Source organism: Nannospalax galili, unplaced genomic scaffold (assembly GCF_000622305.1).
Source record: "Nannospalax galili isolate Female #2095 unplaced genomic scaffold, S.galili_v1.0 scaffold155, whole genome shotgun sequence".
NCBI classification, from domain to species: domain Eukaryota; kingdom Metazoa; phylum Chordata; class Mammalia; order Rodentia; family Spalacidae; genus Nannospalax; species Nannospalax galili.
Window position 1 is genome coordinate 2,305,761 of NW_008339923.1, and position 26,272 is coordinate 2,332,032.

Genomic DNA, 26,272 nt, shown 5'->3' on the forward strand with positions numbered 1-26,272 from the left:
CCCTGCTCCTTCCCTTCCTTCCTTCCTTCCTTCCTTCCTTCCTTCCTCCCTCCCTCCCTCCCTCCTTCCTTCCTTCCTTTGTATTCACAGAAACATTAATAAATGTTGATATTGAAAAACTACTCACTCATCTCTTTCTCTCTTCCAGGAAGGTGGGAAGTGAGGGGTACCAGACTATGTAGGTGGCTGGTGCAAAAGAGAGTTGGAGGAGGGGAATTTGAATGATTGAGCTCAGACTCTAGGCTGCTTCTCTGTATAACAGGTTCAGGAATTCCAGGTATATGTAGGTTAAAGTTGATTACTAAGTTCAATGTAGACAGAGGAAAATGTTACCAGTGAGAACAGGAAACATGTATACAATGAGGTCAGCCCCCCTAAAGGTATAAGAAAGCACAGAGGAGAGGCAGGAAGAACAGAAGGCCTAACAAAACATATTTATCAGAACACACTCAGAATGTGGGACAGAAACAATGTAACAATGTAACAATGTTGGGGGGGGCTGTTTCAAAAGTGACTGTCCTCCTTAGTGCTCACCTAATATCACTATGTGATCCTAAGTGCCCAGCTGGGCAGAACAACCAGAAATGCTGATCTGCCCTTTAATCTCCATGGAGGTAACTGGACTGCTGACTGAACAGACTGGGCCTAAAGAGTTCTGGAAACTCTGCTACAACTGTGTCAGCAGCTGCTTTGTGCATAGAAAAAGTGAGGTCCACCAACTCCTTTTCTGTCTCTTCACCTGACCTTAATTTCTCAAAGAGATTTTGGGCAAAATGGAATACTGTTCACAAAGATTTCTGATGATGTCCTTAAAGAAATCCTATCAGAAGGTAATGCTATTGGGGAAAGTGTTTGAACAACCCTCCTGTCTCTAAAAACAGGCATCTCTCTCACCAACCCTAAATCACTTTGGATATTATATTAGGTGGATGAGGTAAAGAAAGTCACAGTATATGGCCACAGATATTGATATAATGACATGTCAGTGCCTCTGGCTCACTTGGTTCAGAAGAGATTTTGATCTAGGTGAAAAAATGGTCTTGGATTTATAGAAACCCCTCACCATAAAATATTTTGGCATCTCGTTAATCACTATTAAAAATGTTAAAGGTGATTCATTCAATTATTTTCAGTTCTCTATTAAGGAGAAAGGTTTGGTATTTTCTCTCCAGAGTTCAGAGTTTATAAGAATGACATTAATTCCCAGCTGGAAATAACAGAAAAAGGCCACATATCTGTCAAAGAATTTCAAACATTGTCAACAGCAGTGGAAACTTTAATGAATTTTCCTGAAGCCCATCCAGCACTTGGCAGAGTTAACGAATAAGGCAGGGGCATTAGGCAAACAAGCATGTGGTCTAGGTTGGTAGTCAGAGGTCACAGCAGTGAAGACAGGTGACAGAATGGAGCTTGGGGCTCAGTATACAGAAGCATGGCAAGGGTTAGTTATTGCAGATGTAGGTGTAAGACATAAAAACATGAGTCTGAGGCTTATTCACTCACTAACTCAACAAACAGAAACTGCATGTAGTACCAGTCACTGGAGGCCCACAGACTAGTGGGTATGGGTAACAGATATGCACGTAGATAGCTATAATATATGTCAGTGCATGCTTGAAACATGTGCAGGCCCTTCTGAGAGTACAGTGAAAGGGCATGTAGGCCAGTCTAACAAAGAAGTGGTTGGGGGTACAAACAATGGCCGGAGAAGAGTTCAAGGAGAATGGATGCTTGAGATGAGTTGTATGAGATACAGAGGAATTCAGCAAAGGAAAGGAACATTACAGTATTAGGGCAGCAGACTGGGCTCACCTGTGTTTCTATAGATTGCTGAAACCGAAGCAGTATTACCCCCAACTCAGGCCCACTGTCTAACTCTACAGAGAAGGACTGGGATAGTGAAGTCTCAAAAGACAGCTCTGCATAGATCATGATTGGCCAGAGAAGTGAGTTGCCCCCAACACAGGTAGGCTATGGGCAGCAATAAATCAATTAGTCTGGGAATGAAATATATTGGGACATTGGGCATCAATTCTAATCACAGGGATGTTGAAGAAGCAAGAAGGGAGGTGCTAAATCACTGAGACTAGGTGTAGACTGCCTTGTTTCTTGGCTGATGATTGACCTCTCTGTATGGTTTAGACTGGAGGCAAGAATCACTTCAAAGTAGAGCATGGAGTTAGGTTCCCAGGTGGATACTACAAGCCTCTACAGGGCCAGAGTGATGTAGCTACAAGCCTGACACCATAGAGGCCAGGGGACAGGCATCAGCAGTGAAGGAAATGAGGGCACAGGCTGGAGTCAGCATGAGTTGGTGAGGGAGGCAGTTTCCTGACCTAGTTTGGGTTTTCAGTTTTGTTTCTTCTGTGGCAGGAATCAATCCCAGCACAGCTGGTCCTGGGCTCATAGACGGAAGCTTGCTACCTGAAGCACCTAGCTGGCAGAGCCTGTGTCGGGCAGGGACACAGCTGTAGTATTGTAGAGCAAATCCTCTACAATGGGGGACCATATCACAAAATAAATAAAAGCCACTGCAAAGAATAATCTCTTTATTATGCAGTGGATCTCTCTACCATTATTAAACACTCTGTCTCTGAGATGACTTTCTAATGCCCTTAAGTGCAGAAATAGTGGATCTCAGCAGTGCACAAACACATTTGCTACAATTATAAAGGGACAACTTCCACAGTCACATCTCCCAGTAAAATACAAAGCTTGTTTATGATGCAGCCTAGGGTTAACCTGTTAGATACCATGCATAAATGCATAGTTTATAATACTTATATAACATAGTTTTAACACCTCCTTAATTTGCTTTAATTATATAGATGTCCAAATGGAGTGGTATGTGTATATTGAATACATATATAGTATAAATAAATAGATCTTTATATGGATCTCTATGTATTAGTGATTATATGTATGGTTCTAATAAAATGAAGATAGAATCTTCTTGGAAGACCTTTTTAGGGAATCATAGCTGCTTAAAATCACAAAATGGCTTTCTCCTTTGACTTGTCATGAGGTTTTACAACCTCACAGCTACAACTCTGTTTCTCTCAAAGTGGTTACATACGGTACAAAAAGATTGTAAAAAAATTTAAATCACAGAAACGCAGATATACAGCTATCAAAGAAACTGTTCAAAGGCAACTTCTGGAAAAGGTTGAGATAGCTGTCCCAGACTAATAAAACCATCTTCCCTTGAGGGAAATGGGAATATCCTTCAAGAAGGAACCAAAGGGGCAAGGCAGAAGATGGGTTTCCACCCCTTCCTTCCTTTTTACACATATAGCCTCAGTCTGAGTTCTACATTAAAGATACAGATTTGCATGATAATATTTTTGTGTTCCTAGTGATCTTGCGCAGAACATTGTGTTATCCATTTGAATTCCCAAGGTAAAATTTTTGAAGAGGAATTAGAAGAAGTCACTGGAATGGAATTGATGTACGAGGTAGCAACTCTGATGGACAACAAGAGCCATACACTTTAAGACTGTTCAAAGCCATGCATATGCTCACATACTCTTTACAGAGTGAAGAACTACACAGTAGAAAATGCACTGGCAGTCAGCAATACATTTTCAAAAGAATAAACAGATTTCCCTCAAGGAAAAGGAACATCATTTAGTACTTTCTTCTCAATATAAAAAGTCATTTACTACTGCTATAGTTTGAGTCTGGAGTGACCATCAAAGGCTCATTTGTCAAAGGCTGGGACTCCAGCCTCTGGTGCCAATTGAGAAGAGGTAGAACATGTAATAGGTGGAACTTAATGGAGGGGGCATGTGGTCATTGGGGTATGCCCTTGAAGGGGAGGTAGGGATCTCAGCTCCTTGCTCTTTCTTCTTTCTTTTTTTAAAATTATTTTTATTTTATATGTATGAGTATATTGCCTATATGTAAGTGCACCTGTGTCATGCAATGCCCAAAGAGGTCAGAAGAGGGCATTGGATCCCCTGGAGCTGGAGTACGGACATTTGTCAGCTGCCATGTGGGTACTGGGAATGGAACCTGGGTCCTCTGCAAGAGCAGCCAGTACTCTTAACCACTCAGCCACTTCTCCAGCTCCTCTTTCTTCTTTCTTTTACTTACCAGTCATGAGATGGACAGGTTTGCTCTATCATACATTCCAGGCTATGATGCACTGTCTTGCATAGAAAGAGAAAAAAGTAATGGTGCCACCCAATCATGGACTGAAACTGAAGTAGACAGGACTTCTTGGGGGACAAAAGGCAATAAAGTTTTGCGCCTTCATTCCAATCCTGTTGTCTACCAAGGTAAAAATAAAGACCTTAACTTGTCAGCCATATATAGAATGTGCCACATCCTTTCCCCATCACTTCCTTCTACTCTTATTGCAGGAATAGAAACCTGCTGGGTTCAGGGTAACAGCTTAATACACCCAAAGATGAACTGGCCACTGATATCTGTCTTACATAAGAAAGGCATTTATTAAAGTATGAGAAAGAGACTTCTTTAAAAAAAAATGCCGTGTTTTCACCTATGTTCCTAGGACCTAGGAGGCTGTGGCAGGAGAACTGTGAGTTTGAGGCCTGCTGGGGCTACATAGCAAGACACTGTCTCAAAACAAAAACATTAAAAAAAATCCTCATGGCTAGTGGAAAATTACCATACCTGGACCACTCTAGCAACCCAATAGAAAGGTTTATTCATTCCCCTGCTAGGGACAGCTAGAGTCCCTTAATAGCATCCTCTCTTCTTGACATGCTTTACTTTTCAATTAAAACTTTTACTTGTAAAATGTACTTTCTTTCTACTTTAGATTTATTTCTTCTCTCATGGAGACAAAAGATCCCTTGTGAATGATGTCAAAACCTCTGAACTGTCAGTCAAAATAACCCCTCTTCTCTTTATAAGTTGATTATCTCTGCTATCTGTTATCAACAGAAGCGAGCAGCACAACTTCTGACACTCTTCCTACAATCATCTGGCAAACTTTATGCAACAATGTAGCCGGACGGGCAGGAAGGGCAGGGAAGGAGAGCAAAAGAAACAATGCAAGTTCTGAGATCAGAGAGTAGAAGAGCACATTTGCAAACATTTATTTAACTAGCATATCTATGAAATAAGAATGTCAGTTGTTTTTTAGGGAGGGATTGCTATGCTAGTGGGCTAGTGAGCACAAGTTCTTAGAATCAAATACACTGTCTAAGAAGCACAATTGAACCTAATTGGGAAGCTCACATATTTACTACAAAATAGGAAATCAGATATTAAAATACTGCTTTATTGCTAATGTCTTTTCTAACATAAAGATGAATTAAGACTTCAGAAAGGACAGGAAATTTTAAAGCTGTCTGGCCCAGGATTGGCATGTGCTGCTTTAAGCTTTCATATGCTAATTCTTGGCTGATGCTATGAACTTAAACCATCTAGTCATTGTGCAAAGAAACATATAGAAAACTCATTTGACATGCCTCAAGACTATATAGAAATAATCTCATCTGTCAAAATAAATCACTGAATATAATAGTTCACAGCAAAACTGGGGTTTTTCAAAAGCACTTTGAATTTAAGATAAGCCTTGTTTGTAATGGAATTTTTTCTTCCTTTGTTAGCTACATAATATTTTCCCTCGAGAACACCACTAAGTTCATTGAGAGCATTCCATGTCACTAGAGGCAATTATGTAACTCCTACAACTGCTGATCTTACACATGAAAATATGATTATACCACTTACCATTTGTACGCTACTTCCTGTTGTCTAAATGTTTTACAATGTCATGTTATTCAATTAAGTGGAGGAGAGAAAGCCCTACTTTGAAGGTCTGATGGGTAGGAACCACCGCAACTCAGAGCTGAGTCCTTATAAAGACATGGGCTCCTAAGGGGTAGTATGTCTTGAATCTCAGGAAATGGAAGCACGACAGCAGCAAAGTTCCAAGTTAGTTGATAAAGCCTCTGAGGCCAGGCAGCATTTCACAAAATGGAGGTGAAATATATGCTGGAGGTCAAGTATAGTAAATGATCAAGCTAGAAACAAATGCAAGATCTGACATTTTAGAAGGTTACTCTAATGATCACAGCTGACTAAGTCCTGAAAAGTCACTGCCAAGTAGTTTTTTAAGTTTTTGCTCTCTTTCTTATAGTTCTTCTAAAATGTCCAGAACTTTCCATTGAAACACTGCACTCAGTATTTTCAAATAAACTCAGAATAAGTTCCTGACACAAAGAACCCGTAGGAAAACAAGGTGCTTTAACTTTGATAAGGGAGGGAAAGGAAGGAGGCACTTTTAGATAAACTTCATCCTTATGCCCAGATGTATATCCAAAGCTAAGTAATTGATCTCTAAAAAATGTCTATAAATAAATAATGCCTACCTAGTATAAAAAATCAGAGGGTATAATGTTATTTCAAAAACCTACTGAAAAATTACACATATAATATCTCTTCATTAGTCCATGTGCACAGCTAAAGGCTACATAAGAAACAGTACTAAACAGGAGAAACCTTCCTTTGAGTTGTTGGCCAGGGTGGTCCAACAGACTCCCCAAATTACACAGGATATTGCACAGTACTTGATTACTTCCCACAACTTGAAGGTAAAACCCTATTGCTGAAGACAGGACATACTTCAGACACAGGATTTGGAACAATAGAGCTCTAGCTGACCTTGAAGCCACCTCCTTCGTAGGCTACTTCTTATAGCTTTGGAGAGCACTACATAAGCTGCTAAGGGAGAACATCAACTGATGGTCCAACCCCAGCTTCAAAGCCTAATAACCACAGTAATGACTGGCTTAACAAACAACATTGGTACAGTAGTGGCACTTTTATCTTGGGGGTAATTAGCAGCTATATAATTGGACTTAAAGCCCACTCAATGGAGGAAACTCATGTGTGGTATTGTAAACATAGCCAAATAACATGGCTGGAGAGGTCATAGATTTTAGAGAAAACCCCAAGGCTGTCACATGCCTAGACAAATGTAATTTCTTTTCTTTTTTAAAAAATATTTTATTTTTATTTTTTTATGTATATGAGTGTATTGCCTGCATGTATATAAGTGCACCCATGTTGTGCAATGCCTGTGGAGGTCAGAGGAAGCTGTTGGATCCCCCCGAACTGGAGTTATACACAGTTATTAGCTGCCATGTGGGTGCTGGGATTCGAACCCTGGTTCTCTGCTGGAGCAGTCAGTGCTCTTAACCACTGAGCCATCTCTCCAGCCTCGAAAAATGTGATTTCTTACTATGTGCAAAATACTGATTCTTATATTTACAGACAAGCATCCCAGTCACCACTCATCAAAGAAGCTTCTTTTGCAGTAGATGGAGATTACTACAGAGTTCCACAACCGGTCACACATAGATTGTCTGTGAATTGTCCAGAACATCTAGGATGCAACCTCTATACCTAAGGCTCACAGAACATAGAACAAGATATGAAGAGAACTCTAATGCATCTCTCAAGTCTCATCGATGAAGCTCACTCATGCAACGGAGGGTCAGGAACACAAAAGGTCATAAAAGGCCAAACTCTTAGGGACTAAGAGTCTACAGAGTGTGGGTACTTGGACAGGACTCCTATACTAAGCTCCACCCACCCAGGGTTCAGGGACCATTGCAAAAGAGGGAGAGGAAAGATTGTAAGTGCCAGGGAGGAGGTGCACGATTATATGGAAGTGGAGTCCTACAGGCTCCTGGGACCTTGCTCATATAAACCTACAGCAATGGTGTTAGTATGCACAAGATCCATACAAACTTAGGTAGACAAAAACCCAGCACAGAACTATGGAAATAGGCAGCATGCTACAACATTAGTGGAAGAATTATTGGCAGCTGGTTACTCTTGGGTGAGGAAGAGGTACTCTAAACAGGCTGCCTAGACCCCAGAGGATGAACTTACAGTGAAGGACATCTGGGGACACAAACTTGACACTGTAGGCCTTAACACAAATGACAGAATGTATGAAATCCAGTGGCAGGGGCTATGGGAGGTACCAATGGGGAAGGGTGCATAAAGATGATTAAGATATTCTGTATGAAATACACAAAAATTCAATAAAAATTTACAAAAACCTTTTTAAAAGGCCAATGGAAACTTGGTAACTGAATTATTGTCCACTGCATGCAGCACAAGAAAATGAGGATGTCCCTTTTATAAGTTCCACAAATAGAAAAACTGTCAGGAGGATATCTACAGATGAAGGAAGGAAAAAACTGTTAAAGATTCTGTATGTTTAAGGGTAGCCCATGAAGAGCTTCTGATTCTCAAACTAAAGTATTATAATAAATATCATGAGATGGGCAAGCACACAGCTGTGAGGGGTACTAATTACAGTCACATCATTCCATCACTTAAATGCTCTGACAATCATTATGCACCACACTGGGCAGCTCTGTCATCATTCCCTTATCCTGAACATAAAGAAGGCAGGAAACAGTGTTTTGTCCAGGCATGAGAGTCACCATGCACAGGGGACCTTCATGCTCACAGGCCAATTTGCATTCTAGGCTATAGGAGCATGGCCACCTTCCCCAAGACTTCCAGACTACTAAAATGAGGAAGGATAGATGGGAAGCACTGGATTGTAAGTTTGCTCTGACTGCTTCACCTGAGCACTCTGCCCTGTACCAACTTTGGTACTGGCTTACTTAGGTGTATTAGTTTCATGGGATTCAATGCAGCTCTTCCAGGACTGGGCTGTGATTTAATAGGTAAAGACCTTCCTAAAATAGTTCTTTAAGAATAATAAATGTATCTATAAAACAATCTCTCAAAGTGTTTCACTATGAGATCAATAATTTTGGCATTAATATCCATTATCATTAGTACTGTTAGGATAAGTCAAGAGTGCCTGGAATGTAGGGCATGGCTGCCAGGCCAGATACCTCCTAGTGAGGAGGGCAGGAAGCTGGCCGGCTCTATTCTAGGGACACTGTCTCTTGCCCAACAACCCCCAAGCAAAACCATTAAGCCTCTAATCCTTTAATCCTGACTGGGTCCCTTGTAGATCATGCGACCGGAGGACAGGAAAAAGGCCAAGTAGCCTTAGTAGTCCCCTCCTTCCCCTTACCTGCCAGCCTGCTGGAAAATCCAACTCCTGCCTCTTTGCCCGAGAAGCTTTCCTATATAAACCTCTGCTTCCTCCATAATAAACAAGCTGTCCACTGACACAGGCTCCTGGGTGTTTCTTCCCACTGTACTCACCGCCACCAGAGGCCTCCCTCCCCACACCGGTTTCTCTCCTCGCCCTGACTTCACGTGATGGGGGCTGGTGCTCAACAGCCTACTGGTAGCAGTGGGGTTTGGGCCGAGGTGGGGGGGCGACATAGTACCTTGAAACATTTATTGTATAACTGAAAAAAATCTTCAGGAACCCATTCAAGGTGCTAAAGATGTTATATTATATTTGTTTTGGAAAAAGTTAATTGCAAACACATCTAACTACCCAGTTACTATGTCTAAACTTTCTTGAGCTTTGGGACTTCATGTATTAGAGCCTGTTCATTTTCATAATAAGAACATGGCATGTTTCAGTACAAGAATATCTGATACCTTTGCTCTCTGCTGGCCTTACAAGTTGTTCTTGAAGCTTCATGCAATATAAACAACTTTCTAGTTATAGAGCAGATGGCTATCTCCTATGTTCAAAATTTCTGAATGAGTAAGTTCCAGTCACATTGCTGTTATATGTACATCCACATTACTCTAAGGGGCTTAATATAAGCACAGTACCTGGAATAAAGCTCACTCAATGATAAGAAATTGATTAGTGTACAACGTACTATGGTATCATTTACTAAGTCAGTTGAAGATTCTTAAGGCATTTGAATATATATTAAAATGTTTTACTATTTCAACACAAGTTCAGGACATCCATATTTGATATTTAATTTTTAAACATATTTGATATTTATTATTTCTATTACACTAGAAACTAGGAAAAGCAGTGGTAACCAAGCCAGGCCCAGCCCTTGTCCTTGTTAAGCACATTCCAGTAAAGAGCAGTGCCACTTCCTATCATCACTCACACACATTCAAAACAGAAGTCTGGACTAGTGTTGTGTCAACTAGGTCTCAGAAAAGGGCATCAGGGAGGCTCATAGGTCAAGGAAGCCAATTCCAACATTTAAGCAAAGACTTAAAGGCAGGCACAAGAGGCATGAAGAAGATCAGGGAGTGTGTGGTATGTGTAGCAAGAAGCTAGCCTTTTGGAAAACCTTAAGGGAATCATCTACCCTCTTGTCTAGAAGCCAGCCAGGGGATGGATGATGGGAAAGAATGGTAAGGGGCAGAGGCCACAAGGATAAGGGAATATCTGCAACTAACTCAGTTTAAAAAATTCAAAAACATGTGTAATAAACATCTTTAATAGTCATAAGTACATTCTGATGTCTTTTTTAGAAGCACATTATGGTGTAAGTAAGTCAATTATATTTTATGTCAAATGGATTTTAACTTTCTGCAGAAAGAACCAAAGCCCTTATTTTTCCTCAATTCATCAAGTTCAGAAAGAATGTGTGCGTGTGTGTGTGTGTGTGTGTGTGAGAGAGAGAGAGAGAGAGAGAGAGAAGCATTATTAAACATTATGAGAAGAAAGTCAAGCTGCAATGTTCATGTCATTTAGGCCAACACAATCATTTCAATCATTTTGTGCCACCTGATGAATGTATTAAGAAATAATGAGTTAAAGGTAAAAATACATGAAGAGCTTGCAATACCTTGGAGTGCAGATCAATAAATGTTTCTCAAAGCATCAGATAACATTTTAGGCTTTGTGGACAATATTCTCTGTTTCTACTACCTTTCTTGAGTTTGTAGAAAAAGAAAAAAGGGCCACAGGTAATATGATGTGCAGAAGAGGTGTTGCTCAGAGGTAGATCACTGGCTTATCATGTACTTGGCCCTGGTTTCAATTCCTAGCACCTTAGATAAAATAACAGCAAAAAGTATTACATAAGAGGGCAAGTGTGTCTGTGGTCCAGTCAAACTTCATCTACAGTTACAGGAGATAGACCAGAATTGAGACAAATCATGCTGACCCATGCTCTAGAGGAATAGAAGGCAATACACACAATTTAGAAGAACAGTTCTGATAGCAATATAAAGAAAATTCCTAGAATGTAGTCATGAGAAAGGAAACAGTATCATTGAATCCTGAAAGATTGCATTGGCTAGCTATTCTAATATTATCCTAGTCATAGGCTCAGAGTTACATGGCAGTGGGGACAAAAAAAAAGACCCATCATTATCTCTATTGATGCTATGCAAAAGTTAGAAGAACATTTGTCAAAGATTTTATTTTTAAATGTTGTGTGAAAGTTTTTGGCACGAGGCAGCAAGTTGGCACTGATAATACCAAAGTTCCCATCCAACTCTAAAATTCTAAGCCTCCCCAATTTAAATTATAATACAATCATTAATATCTGGCAGAATTTCAGAAGCAGTTGAAATGGTGTTTTATGACTTTTTCCTGGCTTAACATTTTTTGCAGATTCTAGAATGCTAATTCTTGAAGCTTGGCAGCTCAAATAATAATTGACTATTTCCTAGTCACTTTGCAATTGCTTTCTTTTAATTGAGGATGAATCGGTACAGCATGTAAAATTTGAAAACTAAAAATGGATTCTGTAGGCAATTCATTATTGTTTTGTTTTAGTGAAATGACCCAACTGTCACTAAGCCACAGTCTACTTTTATATGTCAACAGGGGAATATTCAGATTACTGACACAATGTAAGTCTTCATTCACTGACTACGTATTAGGTCCTAAAAGCATGCTTGATATTTATGAGGTTATACAATGCTCATTAAATGAATGACTGAACAAAAACTCTAAGCTATGATGTCTGGGTTCAAATTTCAGTTCTTTCATTTATTAGGTATGTGATCTTATCTTTCAGTGTCTTCTTTCTTGTTTATCAGCAAAATAGGAACTAGGACTAGCAGTACATTGTGGAATATTTTTAAGAGTAAAATTAGAAGCTAATTGTAATACATATGCCTGTTACATAGACAAGGTTCAAGAAGAGTAACCTTGGTCACATTTCCATCTGTGCCTTCACATTACCAGGTAGTTATTTAGGTAGAAACATCATGTGTTTCTAAGGTAGAAATGATTCTCTGCCAAAGCTTGATATTTTACTGATTTCTAGACAAAACAGATTCACTTAAAATTCTCTAGAAAACATCATGCATTAAAAATGGAAAAGAAAAACCATATAAACTGAACACTTGTTTGAATAAATAGAACAAGTATTTTTATTTGCTATGTGCAATACACACTGGTCGATATGGTGAAGAGTATATGGATTTGAAAAGTATAATTCCTGGCTTCTGGAAGTCAAACGATTTAATAAAATATATAAACATATATAACAAATCAATGTACTCAATACACATTTATTGAGCATTAATTAGGTCCCAGACCGTGGTAAGATAAAAGTACTTCAGATGCAACTGAGGCAACTCCCAGTACGGTTTTGAGTCTTGCTTTCTTCATCTCTGAAATGAGGATGGAAACAGCTCAATGAGGCTCTGTGAGTCAGATGAGAATCATTGTATAATGCTTACAGAACCTGCTGGCAGGCTGAATAGAAACTCTTGAATAGAGGTCAGGAGAAAATGAAAGGGCTTCTTCAGAAAGGTGGCATTGGGGAATGAGTTGTGTGAATCAGAGTATTCAGTAAGCATATCCCATATTGAGATAACAGTGTTGTTAGGGTGTGGGAACTTAACAGAGCTCATGAGGGTGAGGGGCACATTGCCTTTACCCAGGGGGTACCAGGATCTCCACAGATCCAAATTCCATGAGCCATTGATCAGCTGCCTATCAGAACTACTTAGTAAAATGGAATCTGATCATCTGTCTCCCTTGTCTTGGTTTTAAAAATATTGAATAAATTTTTGCCTATTAAGTAGTATTAACTGAGTATTTCATAATCGGATTATGTTTGCAGATTTATCATTTGAAGTCTTTTCATCTCCTATACTAGATATAGTTTCATGACAAAATGCTAATGACATGGGTTTTGGAGTTAGAGTTTTCTATTTAACTGACATTTTATTTTTAAAAAAATATTTTATTTATTATTATTTTATGTATATGAGTATATTGCCTGCATGTAGGTAGGTGCACCCATGTCCTGTGTCCTGCAACACCTGCAGAGGTCAGAAGAGGGCATCAGATGGCCTGGAACTGGAGTTACATACAGTTGTTAGCTACCATGTGGGTACTGGGAATCGATCCCAGGTCCTCTGCAAGAGCAGTTAGTGCTCTTAACCGCTGAGCCATCCCTCCAGCTCCATTAACTGACATTTTCTAAAGCCCTCTCAAGACCAATTTTCTCATTTGCAAAGTAGGAATTATCACAGCATCTATAGAGTAAAATTGCTCATAGAACTGAAAGGAAGCAGCATACTCAGCATAGTGCCTGGTACATAAGACTTAAGCAAATACTGCTATTACAAATATATCATCCCACTGTTGTGTGTATAAATTAAAGGAAATAACTATATTGAGTAGATATCTGCATTCTAATGGTCACTGCAGCTTTATTTACAATAGCCAAGAAATGCAAACAATGAAACTGTCCATCAAATGATGAATGGATAAGAAAATGGCACTTTCAGTCAACAGAATATTTCATTCATGGAAGTGTGAATTCATGTTATTTGTGACAATTATATGGAACTGGAGATAATTATGCTAAGTGGCAAAATCTAGGCATAGGAAGAGAAGTGCCACATGATTTCTCTCATAAATACAATATGACAAAGTTGATCTCCTAGAAGTTGAGAGGAGAATGGTGGTTATCAGAACTTGGAAGAGCAGGTGAGCAGAGGGATAAGGTTGATTGATAGAAAACAGATGGAAGCAAAAAGCTTCCGGGTATTAATTACTGCACAGCGTGATGACCATAGATAATGTTTAATCACTGTACATTTCAAAAAGCTAGAAGAAATATTTTTGACAGGTTTACCACAGAAATGACAAATGTTTGAGGAAATAAACATGTTTAGCCCGATGTAAACATTATGCAATGTCCCTATGTATCAAACATTGCATGGAAACATAGTAATATCTCTAACTTTCATTTTTTTGTACAATTAAAAGATAGCACTGGTATTTGGGAAAGATTAATACAAAAATGGCCTCAAGAATAAAACTGTGGAGTAAGGCTAGCAAAAATATTGATGTTTGTTAATGCAGTGGGGAGGTGTGAGGAGAGGCGCTGGACCCAAGATTGAGGAACGGAAGGATCTGAAAGAGCCAGAAAACATAGCTTAGATCTAGAGAGAGGCCCAAGGAGGGGGAGCCGAAATGAGGGTTAAGTCAATGATGAGCCCAGGATTATGACGTTGAGGCAACAGCAACCCTTGAAGTCAGATTGGGGGCAGTAAGGGAGTGTTTTAGGGGAGGGGATCTAAAAAGATCAAAATATATTATGTGAAATTCACAAAAATTCAATAAAAAAGAGACCTAAAAGTCACATGACTGAGTTTATAATTTCACAACTTACAATGACATAAAATTAGAAGATAGGTGCCACATTTGAACAATGGAAATTTCTAAGTTTAAAATGACAGGATTGTACTAATTGAAGTTTTTAGTTTGTGGGCTAGGGGTATAGCTCAGAGACAGAGTGCTTACCTGGCATATATAAGGCTCAATCCTTAGCTCCACAACAATAGAAATAAAATATCTGGTCTGATCCTGAAGCTTTCCTTTCAGCCTTCATTCCATAAACACCCTACCTCCATGTCTCTTTGTCTCTTTACCTTCTATGCAAATCCACCTTCTGCTCCCACTCACACAATGGCCTTTCCTGGAGGTCAAGCCACAGTCCTGTTTCTGTTAACTGTCTGTCTTGTGGGATGGGAGGCTGGCCAGGATGCATTTTCCTCTTCATATCCTATTAGGACTCAGGATAGCAGTTTGCATGCCTAAGGCTCCTTCCTCCATATCCCGACTATAAAAGTTTTTTACAGCTAGAAACAGGTCTGAGTGAAAAATAAATAAATAATAATAATATATTGGAAAAGCAGCAGTAATTTTAAAGTCAAAAAGGATAAATTATTCAAACATTTCATAACAACACATGTTATTTAACAATAGCATTTCTTAAATAAAAGTGGTTTGAGGGGCTGGAGAGATGGCTCAGTGATTAAGAGCACTGACTGCTCTTACAGAGGACCCAGGTTTGATTCCCAGCACCCATATGGTGACTATGAACAGTCCTTAACCCCAGTTCCAGGGGAATCCGACACCTTTTTCTGACCTCCATGACATTGCGCAACATGGGTGCACTCACATACATGCGGGCATTACAGTTATACACATAAAATAAAAATAATAAATATTTTTTAAAAAGTGGTGTGAAATATTCGAAACCTTGCTTGCAGCCCTCATGAACTATTTTCTTATGCATAATATTTAAGAGGTTCTCGATCTCCAGAGGAGATCAAAATACACGCCCAGTTAAGCTCTACTGCAAGTTTCAGGTCAAAGCATTTGGGTTTCTCATTACTTAAGACTCAGGAAGTCTGATTAGGAAAGCTGCATTGCCAGGTAATAGATATTTCCCAGGAGATACAATTAAAGGGGTGGAGAATGCTGCTTGGTAGTGTACATGCCACAAGCAATACGTTGTATTTGTCAATACATATGACACCTTCACTGAGAGCAAAACACATCACCTGTTACTCAGAGACTCTTCTGTGGGTCTGTTTAGACTCAGCAACATCACTACCATCACCACCAAAAAATTGCCACAGTGAAAACAAAACCTTTCGTGGCTATTCAATAGTGTGACCAGAAACTAAGTTAGAAAACATCAGTGAGCTATAATTACTCTCCAAACTCTTTCTGACTCTTGCCATACAATGAATTGGGCGTTAAAATATTGGCTTATTAACATGGATGTCATTCAAGTAATTCATTCCATTTTACCAAAGGTGGGAGATGAGGGGGATTTAATAGATGGGTCCCAGTTTTCTAACTTAAGGAGGCGGTGGTTGACAGAGATGGGGGAGAGCAGAAGGAAGAGCAGCTAGCAGGGACTGATTATAAGGTCAGTCTGGGAAATAATGGGCTTGACATGACCGTGAAACTCTGGTTCTATTAAAGTGCCTGATCTATTAAATGGAGTAAATTTAAGCTGACTTAAATTACATTCATATGCTATATGCCAACATTCAAGTCAACGGCAGGCCACATACAGACAGTGGTCTCTTTATGCTGGATCACCTGATGGCTTCGCAGCCATCTCCATCTGCCTATGTTCACACACTTGGCATTTCTCACAGTGTAGCCCTCCATTAAGTGATTGCACGCCATTCTTGCTTTGCTTTTGTTAAACATTTAGCAATCATTTACATCAGTAATTAATTTATGTTTTGAACTATTTTAAGAATAACCCTTAGGCAGCATACTACTCCAATTGCTTAATCTCAAACAGGCAATATCCTTGCTTCAAAATACATTTTAGTTGAGTTTAATCCTTAGTGTTCTTTTAATGTATATATTTTAAATGATCTCAGGAAGGTCCATCTCTTTACTTTTGATCTGGGTGACAGGTAACCAAAAACACGATCAAGTGTGCTCCACTAACACACGGAGTTTGTGCTCTGCTATGAACACAGGACCTCTAGACTCTTTGGCAAGCTGTTTAGCTTCTCTGACTCTCGGTTTCTTCATCTGTGAAAACCAAGATGTTTTAGATTTCATTTATGGTTTAGTTCTTAAACTTTAAAAAAGTCTACGTGTACTTGAGAGGAACTGGTATTTTCCACATATTAAGTGAAGAAATCTCTAGATGATCACCAACGATCCTTGTGTGTTGCTCAAACCATCTATGATGGCTAATCTCATTTGTCAACTTGATGCGATATAGAAACACCTAGAAGATGGGTCTCTGGGCATGCCTTTGGGAGACTGTCTTGATAAGGTTAGTTGAGGTGGAAACACCCCTTGCCTCTCCACTGTGGGTGGCACCATTCCCTGGACTGGGAACCTGGACTGTGTAAAAACGAGAAAATGAACTGAGCACAATAGTTTGCTACTCTCTGCTCATTCACTGTGAATATGATGTGACTAGCTGCTTCAAGATCCTGCTGCCTTGACTTTACCACCACGGTGGCCTGAATCCTGGAAATGGGATCCAGGAATAAGCCTTTTTTCCCCTTAAGTTGTTTTGTTAAGGTATTTTATCACAGTAACAGAAATGAAACTAAGATACCATTTTTAACTTCATTATGCATTTATCCCCATCCCCCCATGAGCTTCCCCTATGATTGATTAAGGAAAATCATCCTTAAACCCATAGTATGATAGAAAATTTGTCAATTTCTCTCTGTAGTCATGTAAAATTTTCATATAGGGTTGTAGAAAGGATTAAGTAAGGCAACTTAGGGAAGGCTTTTAAAATAATGCCTGACATGCACCTCACTTTGTAATTGTGTTTGCTGCTATACTCTTGATCGTAAAGAAATTCTTAAAAAGTCTTCAGGTATTTGAAGTACCAGAGAGATAGGTCCTGTGTATCATCAAGTTTTGTCCAACTTGTATGTTATTTATTTATTTTTAAAGTTTTTTATGTGTATGAGTATATTGCCTGCACGTAGGTAGGTGCACCCATGTGCATTGCTCACAGAGGTCAGAAGACATTATCAGCTGCCGTGTGGGTGTAGGGAATCAAACCTGGGCCTTCTGCAAGAGCAGCCAGTGCTCCTAACTGCTGAGTTATCTCTCCAGTCATACTTTTAATATTATTCGATTTTCAGTTCCCAGAATACAGTGGCAAGGTACAGGAATCCTAGTGCTAATGCTGGTTGTTTAATGCAGTGCGACCACTTCCCTAAACTTAGCTGTTAATGAATAAGTTCTTTGGGGTGAAAATTCCCGGCATATGCCTAGAATGCACAAAAGTGAAATAAACCCTGCCATATACCTGTTTCCATTGCTGGCTATTCTTGTACTACGTAATGAATGCTCTTCTTGGGTATTCTGAGAGGATAATCAAATCTCAAAAACATGTACCACAATAAACTCCATTAAAGTTTACTTTGCAAACAAATTAATCACTTGATATAATATTTCTATATTTCAGGAGTAATTAAAAGTTCATACTATAAAATACCAATACGAAGGATAATTGGTATAGTGTATCCAATATCTATCTATCTATCTATCTATCTATCTATCTATCTATCTATCTATTATCTATCTGTCTGTCTGTCTGTCTGTCTGTCTGTCTGTCTGTCTATTTGTCTCTCTGCCTGTCTATCATCTATCTGTCATCTATCTATCATCTATCTATCTATCTATCTATCTATCTATCTATCATCTATCATCTATCTATCATCTATCTTTATCTTATAAACCTTGAGGCAACCTCATCAGTGTAATGTTCATCTTGATGGTGATAAGTTTCTGAGACATGACAAACAAGCACAGCATTCCACAATCAGATTCTAGTTTCCTACAGAAGTCTGAAATAATCATGGTGCTTGGCACAGCAGTTTTCAGTTTCTAAACTATTTCTTACATAAAAAGGATAGAACAATAAAGAGTTAGATTTACTTCTGAACATACTAACTTATAGAATATTGGAATATTTATAGAATATTGGAATAGAAAAAAAGCCAATAGGGTTAAATTCTTTGCTGAGATTGAAACATTACACCAAAACTTCGATTGTCTAGTAAGCAGATGGCTCTGAATTTCTGCTGACAAAATATTGGGGTTAACCAATATCAGAGTGTTAGTTCAACCCCAAGAATATGAAGAAAAGCAGGAACATGTTCAATATGAGTATGAATCCTGTAGCAAGTGAATCTTGTACCAACCAAAATTTGATTGCTTTGCCTCTGGGGATAAAGCTGCTTCAGGAAAATTGACTATAAAAATAATTTTGGATTTTTTTTGGAGAAAAAAGAGAAATAGCTTTTTATATACTGCAATCAAGTCAAAACTTCAAGCATATAAACTTATGTACCCATGGCTTGAAGAATCTCTATGTTAGTTTTTTGTCAAACTGTAGGTGAATTCCAAGACAGAAGACAAGATGTAATTTATAGACTTTATGCTTAATATGAAACAGTCATCCTTATTTGGGGGTGGGGGTGGGAGAAGAGGAATGTAGGGTCTTGTCAGGTAGCTCTAGTTGGCCTGGAACTTACTAAATTGCCCAGGAAGGACTTGAACTCCTAATCATTCTGTTTTGGTTTCCCAAATGTTGGGACTACATGCCTGCCTCACCATGACCCACTGAAGTAGTGACTCTTGAAGTAAAGGGCCTGCCTATTTGTCTATACGCAAAGCAGTGGATAGGACCAGAGGCATCTTGTCCAGATGAAAAAGTGTGTTGCATTTTTCCATTAGTATTTCAAGATCAACATGATGAAATTATGGATATATTTTCTAATCTATGTTCACCTTTTAGAGACTAAAGTAAAGCTTCTCTTAGCCCTGTGGAAGAGAGTGCAGTCTCAACTCACCTCTGAAGTTTTGGTTTAGGTTTGTTTGATCAGTTTTGAGACTTGCATAGGTCTTTAGAGCTACATATGTTTAGTTCTGACAAAGTTCTGGATTATTTTGGTGCATTCTCTCTGGTCTTTAAAACACCCAAACATATACTAATCAAAATACAATTATAATAGTAATTATTAAAGCATTGCACTCATTTTACAGGTAGAGATATATAAGTATGTAAAGTTGTTTGATATTCTCTAAGCTCACCCATTTAATAAATGAAAAATTTGTGACTGGACTCAAATCCTTCTATATCACAAGCCCTGCCTTGTCAACTCTACTCCCAACTCTGTGCAGTTAACAGATTGACAATTTCAAACTTCTGAAACTGATTTTAGGTAATATCCCATATGCTCTGTACCTTGATATTGCAGGATAGGGTACTAGAACAAATATCAGGTGCTTTTGTTCTAAACAACTCATTCTCCTCCTCTTCTGTTAAATATATCTCTCTCTATTTGTGTGTATACATGTGTCTACAGACCTATGAGCTTCCTAGGACTTTCCTGTCTCTGCCTTACACCCACCTTACTCTAGGAGGGCTGGTATCATAGACATGGATTATAGCATCCAGCTTTATGTGGACTGTGGAGCTCTGAACTGTCATCCTCATACTTGCTTGGCAAGTGCTTTAGCCATTGAGGGAACTCCCCAGGCTCAGCCAAATAAATACATCAACGGCATAACTAATGGAACTATGACTTTTAAGCTTAATTAATAGTTATGTTTAATGCTATTCATGCTATAAAGTAAAATGAAAATATTAAGTTTCTACTGAAATGAATTGTGAAATACATTGTAAAGATAACTTTTCAAGGATTCATGTTAATCACCTATTGTGATTATTTATGATAATATATAATTATAAGCATTTTCATGGATGTATTTGAAGTTGGATCCACAACAGAACACATAATAGGAAAATATATGTGGGAATTTGGTTTTAAAACATACAGAATAAAATTCACACTGAGCTTTAAGAGTAGACATTGAGCCCAATTTCTGGAATAAATCAAAGAGCAGGCAGAAAACAGACAGCAGGTTCAGTTATTTTAGCAAACAAAATAAGATAAATTTACTAGGCCCATCATGGTCTGATATATGCAGATAAAAGATGCAGAGAGAAAATGTGCGACATTGATCATGAACACATTTGGATGCAAGAAAACAAGAAACAAGAAAGTGCAATTGTCCCAAATGTGAATAAACATTCAAATTATGCTGCAGCTGCAAAATTTAAACTCACGGAAGACACATTTACAAAGGAATTTATTAAATTGATGTGATTTCCTGGTTTTGTGCACCCAGTGGCTCTTTTATAAAGTAAAACGTACAATTTGTCTTGATAAGAATGACATTTCCCATTGTACTCAATCAAATAGCAAAGAGTCTTTTGTGAGATATTGTGCTTATTAAAGAGTACAGTGCTAGGGATACCCAGCAGCTCAGACATTGAATAGACAGAGTTAGTCTCCCTAATAAAATGCCTTATATGTTGAGCGTATTTTATAAAGAGAATTCCATGTGAACACAGGCTTCTTTGTAAGAAGTCATTTATTTCTAAATCTGTCCTTCCCCCTCCAACCCATGCATTCATCTATCTACCCATCCATGTATGCACCCATCCACCTATTCATCCATCCATTTATTCATTCATCTGTCTACATATCCACCCATCATCCATCACCCATCCATCCACCCACACATCTATTCATCCATCTATCCATCCATCTACCCACCTATCCATCCATCTATGTACCCATCCACCTATTCATCCATGCATCATCCATTTATCGATCCATCCATCCATCCAAAATCCACCCATCCACCCATCCATCCATCCATCCATCCACCCACTTATGCATCCACTCATCCATTCATCCATTTATTCAACAATATATTCATCCATCTATCCATCTATCCATTTATTCACCCATCCAACCATGTACCATCCAGCCAGTCATCCATTCATATACCCATTCATCTCTCCATTCACGCACTCACCCATCCATTAATTAATCTATTCATCTATGTATCCATCAACACATCCATCATCCATCCATCCATCCATCCATCCATCCATCCATCCATCCATCCATCTAGCTAGCAAACATTTAGAGTCTCCAAAGTCTGTTTTACACTAGGGAATATAAAATATATCTGGGCACTTAATTTTTAAAAATTTCTGATATCATGATATTATTTCATCCTAAGACTCAGATCCTGTCTTAGGCTAACACACCTCCCCACAATGTGAATTGCAAGGAAGCCTGTTTAATGTGATCTCTCTCTAACTCAAACTGCAACACAGGTATTACAGTGCTAGACTGAATCATTCTGTTTACAGATCAGTACTCCAATCAGGTCTCTGGACAAGCAGGGTCAACATCAGATCAGAACTTGTTAGAAATGCGAATTTTGGGGATTTACCCTATAATAATTTATGCTTGACAATCAAAAACCCACAAAATCAATTGGAGGCTTGATAAAGTAGAGACATTCCTTTCTGGATAAGAGCACTAGACCACTGGGAGGTAAAGTCAGAGTAAGAAGTAAGTTGGAAAGCTCAGAGAGGCAGGCTTCAAAAATATAAATTTGGAGTTTGGACAACAACAAATTGGTAAATCTAAGCATATGATCTGAGCTAAAACCAGACATGATCAGAGATGTTATTATAAAGACCCAAGAGTCAAGGGAAATGATGGAACAGAAACCCAGTGAGAAGTAATGCACTGTTCAAGTGAGGAAGTAGAATCTGCCATGGATCAAAGTCTCTGGGGACATTTACTCAGTTTATATTCTGTGCTTAGGATGTGATTTGTGCTGAGGAAGATTTCACTGCCAAGAAAGTTTCATTAACTCTGGGTTTGAGTCGGTCCACCTGGGTTTGAGTCTGTCCACCTGGGTTTGTGTCTGTCCACCCGGGTTTGAATCCGTCCACCCGGGTTTGAGTCCGTCTACCCGGGTTTGAGTCCGTCCACCCGGATTTGAGTCCGTCCACCCGGGTTTGAGTCCGTCCACCCGGGCTTGAGTCCATCCATCTAGGTTTGAGTCCGTCCACCCGGGTTTGAGTCCGTCCACCTGGGTTTGAGTCCGTCCAGCTGGGTTTGAGTCTGTCTACCTGGGTTTGAGTCCGTCCACCTGGGTTTGAGACTGTCTACCTGGGTTTGAGTCCGTCCACCTGGGTTTGAGTCCGTTCACCTGGGTTTGAGTCTGTCTACTCCTTTTGATATTTTTGTCTTGTCAACTTCCTTGGTTTCCTTGACCCATTCTTTCTCTTGCCGTTGATCTTTCCCTTCCATTTTATTGCTTTCACTAGAAACCTGTGTATTGCTATATGTAAATTTAGATTTGGTTGGTGTTCACTTCTTAAATATTTAATAGCTGTTCTTTAGAGTTCACTCTTCTAAGTGATTTTCTAGTCTCATCTATGGAATTTTCTAGGTTACAGCAAAACTGCGATTTTTGTTCATCTTTATTTTACTGTTTAACTTACTCATATTTAAAAAAGAGATGTAGAAAAGAAAGAAGGGGGCCTGTGAGATGATTTAGTGAGTGAGGTTACTTGCCGCTAAACCTGCCAGTCTGAGTATGGTAGAAGGAGAGAATCAACTGCCTCAAGTTATCCTTTGATCTCCACATGTGCAGTGTGTACAAACACACACACACACACACACACACACACACACACACAGAGTCACTTTAGAAAATAAATAATTTTTTCAGGGGACCATCTACCTACCTTAGGAGCTAAAGTCAGTTGTCAGGTGACCATCCACATAACATTGTTCCCAGTCATGTGTAAGTTCAGCCATGCTTTTCACATAAATAACACCACCACTCACAGAATTATTTCCAAGAAGGAAGACAATAAGTTTGTGTATATGTATCTGCACTCTTTTGTATAAGAAAAAATATCTCATGAGCACTCAACACAGGTATAGGTAAATGTTATTATATTATTTAAAGCTGTCAAAAATGTTCACTACATTTGGAATCCTATTATGAAATTTCCTAAAAATATTGTTTGCCAAGATGCATGTCTATTTTGAACATAGAAGCTTTATTGGTAAAAGAGTTAGTTCATTCTGGTTCCATGAAATTGAGACAGAACTTGGAAAACATGAAATACTTTCTTCTCAGAGCTGCTTCATTTAGGAGGAAAATGCCCTGTTTTATAATCAAATACAAGGAGGCATAACAGAAGTCTCTGGTGGGCCAATTCATGACCCATGGAACACTTGTGACTTCAACCACAACTACTGGAAATGACATCTGCATTCCTCAGCAGATTCTAAGTACCTTGACAGTGTCCACCTCCTGGACAACTGCGTGTCATTCTGCTCCCCGCCTCAGGGGGTGACAACAAAGCCTAAAACTATGGAGAAGTTCATTCTTTGGGTGGGAGACTCACAGAATAATCCTTCCGCATCACGTTTGTTTAATGTATTTTATTTTAACAAAATATTTTATGTGTATGAGTATATTGTCTGCATGTATGTAAGTGCACCCATGTCATCAATGCCCATGGAGGTCAGAAGAAGGAGGCTGATCCCTTGGCGCTGGAGTTAGAGATGGTTGTTAGTCTCCACGTGGATTCTGGGAACTTTGCACAGGTCTTCTATCTACAAGAGCAGCCAGTGCTCTTAACCACTGAGCCATCTCTCCAGCACTTTTATTTTAATTTTTGAGACAGCATTTTACTATGTAGCTCAGGCTAGACTGAAGCTTGCCATTCTCCTGCCTCAGCTTCCAAAGTGCTGAAGTCATGATCTTGTACTAGTAGGAAGGCCTGACTCTTCTTACTCTTGGTCATTGGTATCATCTTCCCAATAACCTGCCATATCCAAGTCATTGTCTTTTCTGGGTAAGTAATCCAAACAAAGACAGCTGCTTACTAATGTATTCATCATAATTACTCCCCTTCTGGTTTGATATTATGTATGCAATATATTTTACTTATCAAATTTACTTATCCTTCTTTCCCTCCTATCAGGGCCCACAACCAGAAAGGGGAACGGAGATTGCGGCACGGGCTCTGGCCTTTCCACTGCTTTTCTTGGCAGATTTAGATCATGGTGAGCATGCCAGTGTGGATAAATGAAAAATTTTACAACATAGAAAAAAAAAAACAAGGCTGGTTCTGTGCCATCTACTCTGCAATGCCATGTTTTACCTCATGTATAGGATTTTAGTCACAGATCCCTGAAAATGACATTTCCATGATATGCCATTCTAGATTAACAGGAAGAAAATCAAACATATAAACTTTATATTGATCAAATTCTGTACAAGTAACCAAGGGGTTAAAAAAGACAGACTTGGAGTTGGGCATGGTCTACCACTTGGGAGGCAGAGTCATGAGAGTCTCTGTGAGATCGAGGCCAGCCTGGCTAAGTTTCACGTCAGCTGGGGATACAAGGAGACCCTGTCTCAAAAAAGACAAAACAAAACAAAATACAGACTTAGCCAAGGATGGTGGTACACACCTTTAAAACCAGCACTTAGGAGGCAGAGGCAGGCAGATCTCTGTGAGATCAAGTTCAACCTGTTCAACATAGCAAGTTCCAGGCCAGCTGTGGCTACAGAGAGACCCTTTCTCAAAACAAACAACAAAAACCCCAAAACTCAGACCAAAACACCAAAACAACCCAACAATAAAAATCTACCACCCCCGCGACTTTAAATTCAGCAGCCTATTAATAGCTCAGGAATGACAAGGTAGAAATATTTTTGTTCAAATATATCACACTATTAAAAGAGAAATTATTTCACATAGTACATCTTAAGAGGAAGTTGAAGAACTGGGTTACGTGAGGGGAAAGAAGTTTTACCTTTGATAATCAATTTTCCATTCTTCTTACTTCCAACACAGAAAGAGATTCAAACTTCAGGTTGTTATTTTGTTAACCTGATGTCACTCTTGGTATGTGATGTTCAACTGTTCTGGAAGATAGCAAATGCAATAATTAGACATAATGACTCATTTGATACAGAGAGACACTTAGGAATAATCTCATACAAATGATACTGGCAGCCATCAAATTCAATGATGTGAGATGAAGAGTCTGTAGAAAATTTGGTTGGTGGTGCTCTGATGATATTGCACTTGGAATTTTTATGCATCTCAGAAAACAAAGCCAACCAAAAAGTAAAAAGAAATGTTATGACACATCATAAATTTGCTTGATATTCTACAAAATTCTTGTCTCTAACTATCATTTATATTCTCTTTAAAAAGCAATAAAGTAAAGCATCAAATATAGATTCATGATTTTACTCATTTCTTGCATTCTACACATTTTAGCAATACTGCAACTAATCAACTATGATGAATAAGAAGTAAAAATGGACATGATTTCCAGTATGGTCCCTTTGACCTCATAGCAGGGCCCAACATGGCACAGTATTCCCAGGTGTGTAACCCTGGACTTGTTGAGGCCTAAGCCAAACCATTCCCCTGATTATCACTGATGCCATCTTAGAAAGTGACAAAATGGAAATTATAGTTGGTGGGAGGAGGTTGCTTTAGATCCTATCACATGCAGTGATTTTGCTTTCTAAAAGTTCACATGCAAAAGGATTCATGTCAGACACAAATGATCTGGTATTGAAACGTGTTGGGGGTGAGACAATGTGAGAGATAAATGATGCTTAGCTAGTTTTGAAAACCAGAGGGAACCATATTACTCATACAACCTACTGACAAATTATATAGCAGATCAAGAAATATATGTCTAGGTAAGGTTTATCTGAGAACAACTG

The 26,272-nt window shown here is 38.9% G+C and overlaps 1 protein-coding gene across 3 annotated transcripts in view; it reads right to left on the minus strand.

Annotated features, from left to right (window-relative positions):
• Dlgap1 (DLG associated protein 1) overlaps positions 1-26,272 on the minus strand; it is a 1,065,856-nt gene that overhangs the window by 641,825 nt on the left and 397,759 nt on the right. For all 3 annotated transcript variants that reach the window (XM_029564283.1, XM_029564284.1, XM_008834624.3), the window contains exon 3: positions 25,342-25,453. The gene's annotated coding sequence lies outside the window, so the exon portion shown is untranslated. The remainder of the gene's footprint in view (positions 1-25,341; positions 25,454-26,272) is intronic.